The sequence below is a fragment of the Triticum dicoccoides genome, chromosome 7B (assembly GCF_002162155.2).
Source record: "Triticum dicoccoides isolate Atlit2015 ecotype Zavitan chromosome 7B, WEW_v2.0, whole genome shotgun sequence".
Taxonomy (NCBI): domain Eukaryota; kingdom Viridiplantae; phylum Streptophyta; class Magnoliopsida; order Poales; family Poaceae; genus Triticum; species Triticum dicoccoides.
This window is the reverse complement of record NC_041393.1, coordinates 716766327-716769093: the sequence shown is the minus strand read 5'-3', so window position 1 is coordinate 716769093 and position 2767 is coordinate 716766327.

Sequence of the window (2767 nt, the reverse complement as noted above, 5' to 3'; positions counted from 1 at the left end):
GGTTAAAGCCCGTCCGTGGAAAGTCAAAGGGCTAGATCTCGTGGTCAACCGCGCCAGGGTTAGGCGGGACGGGGGCCCTGGGGGTAGCAATGCCATCGGAGCATCGTACCGGACCCTCATACATGCGGGGTGGTGTTGTGGCATGTCCGAAGAGGCGGCGTGCGTCTCCGGGGTGTGGCCCCCGTCACGGCCGGCGCCGCCGCCGGCACCTGGAGGGGGGAAACGCATGAGTCGGGTCTACACGGAGTGAATGTAGCTGTGGGTTTGGCCCGGATGTTGCTCCCAGGTGTCCCTCTGTGCTGACCTGATACAACAGGGTGGAGAGGTCCACTGTTCGAAGCCTGTCCGTGGAAAGTCAAAGGGCTAGATCTCATGGTCAACTGCTCCAGGGTTAGGCGGGACGGGCGCCCTGGGGGGGTAGCAATGCCACCGGAGCATCGTGTTGGCTCCTCATACATGCGTGGTGGTGTTGTGGCATGTCCGAAGAGGCGGCGCGCGTCTCCGGGATGTGGCCCCCTCACGGATGGCGATGACACAGTAGTAGGCGTTTTGCGGTAATGGTGAGGCATGAATATTATTAAATACTCGGATCGCGATAAAATCATGAGTTTTTTTACATGATGTGGGCACATGTGCTATAGGAGCGATGGTAATTTTTCATAATTTTTTGTGATGGAGAAGTATCCGAACACTTCCCTCTATGCGGGTTGCCCTTCGCGTGTCTACGACTGTGGCCGGCAGCCTCCGTGGGCTGGCCTGCCGCCAATCTTGCGTGCGCGGCTTCTCACAAGTCTGAGAGTGTTGTGGCGGTTGCGAACGCCCGGCACGCGTCTCCGAGGCATGGCCCCCTCACGGACGGTGCCGCCACCGATACCTGGAGGGGGGAAACGGACGCGTCGGGTCTACATGGAGGGGATGTAGCTATGGGTTTGGCCCGAATGTTGCTCCCAGGTGTCCCTATGTGCTGACCTGATACAACCGGGTGGAGAGGTCCACTGTTCGAAGCCTGTCCGTGGAAAGTCAAAGGGCTAGATCTCGTGGTCAACTGCTCCAGGGTTAGGCGGGACGGGCGCCCTGGGGGGTAGCAATGCCGCCGGAGCGTCGTGTCGCCTCCTCATACATGCGGGGTGGTGTTGTGGCATGTCCGAAGAGGCGGCGCGCGTCTCCGAGATGTGGCCCCCCTCACGGATGGCGATGACACAGTAGTAGGCATTCTGCGGTAATGGTGCGGCATGAATATTATTAAATACTCGGATCACGATAAAATCATGAGTTTTTTTACACGACGTGAGCACATGTGCTATAGGAGCGATGGTAATTTTTCATAATTTTTGGTGATGGACAAGTATCCTAACACTTCCCTCTATGTGCGTTGCCCTTCGCGTGTCTACGACTGTGGCCGGCAGCCTCCGTGGGCTAGCCTGCCGCCAAGCTTGCGTGCGCGGCTTCTCACAAGTCTGAGTGTGTTGTGGCGGTTGCAAACGCCCGGCACGCGTCTCCAGGGCATGGCCCCCCTCACGGACGGTGCCGCCGCCGATACCTGGAGGGGGGAAACAGACGCGTCAGGTCTACACGGAGGGGATGTAGGTGTGGGTTTGGCTTGGATGTTGCTCCCAGGTGTCCCTCTATGCTGACAAGATACAACCGGGTGGAGAGGTCCACTGTTCGAAGCCCGTCCGTAGAAACTCAAAGGGCTAGATCTCGTGGTCAACCGCTCAAGGGTTAGGGAGGACGGGGGACTTGGGGGTAGCAATGCCACCGGAGCGTCGCATCGGCCCCTCATACATGCATGATGGTGTTGTGCATGTCTGAAGAGGCGACACGCGTCTCCGGGGTGTGGCCCCTCTCACGGACGGCGCCGCCGCCGGCACCTGGAGGGGGGAAACAGATGTGTCGGGTCTACATGGAGAGGATGTAGCTATGGGTTTGGCTCGGATGTTGCTCCCAGGTGTCCCTCTGTGCTGACCTGACACAACCGGGTGGAGAGGTCCACTGGTCAAAGCCCTTCCGTGGAAAGTCAAAGGGCTAGATCTCATGGTCAACCGCTCCAGGATTAGGCGGGACAGGGGCCCTTGGGAGGGGGTAGCAATGCCACCAGAGCATCGCACCGGCCCCTCATACATGCGGGGTGGTGTTGTGGCATGTCTGATGAGGCGGCGCGCGTCTCCGGGGTGTGGCCTCCCTCACGGATGGCGATGACACAGTAGTAGGCGTTCTGCGGTAATGGTGCAGTGTGAATATTATTAAATACTCGGATCGCGATAAAATCATGAGTTTTTTACACGACGTGGGCACATGTGCTATAGGAGCGATGGTAATTTTTCATAAATTTTGGTGATGAGAAGTATCCGAACACTTCCCTCTACGTGGATTGCCCTTCGCATGTCTACGACTGTGGCCGGCGGCCTCCGTGGGCTAGCATGCCGCCAATCTTGTGTGTGTGGCTTCTCACAAGTCTAAGAGTGTTGTGGCGGTTGCAAACACCCGGCGCGCGTCTCCGGGGTGTGGCCCCCCTCACGGACGGCGCCGCTGCCAGCACCTGGAGGGGGGAAACGGACGCGTCGGGTCAACACGGAGGGGATGTAGCTGTGGGTTTGGCCCGGATGTTGCTCCCAGGTGTCCCTCTGTGCTGACCTGATACAGCCGGGTGGAGAGGTCCACTGTTTGAAGCCCGTCCGTGGAAAGTCAAAGGGGTAGAGCTCGTGGTCAACAGCTCCAGGGTTAGGCGGGACGGGGGCCTGGGGGGTAGCAATGCCACCGGAGCGTC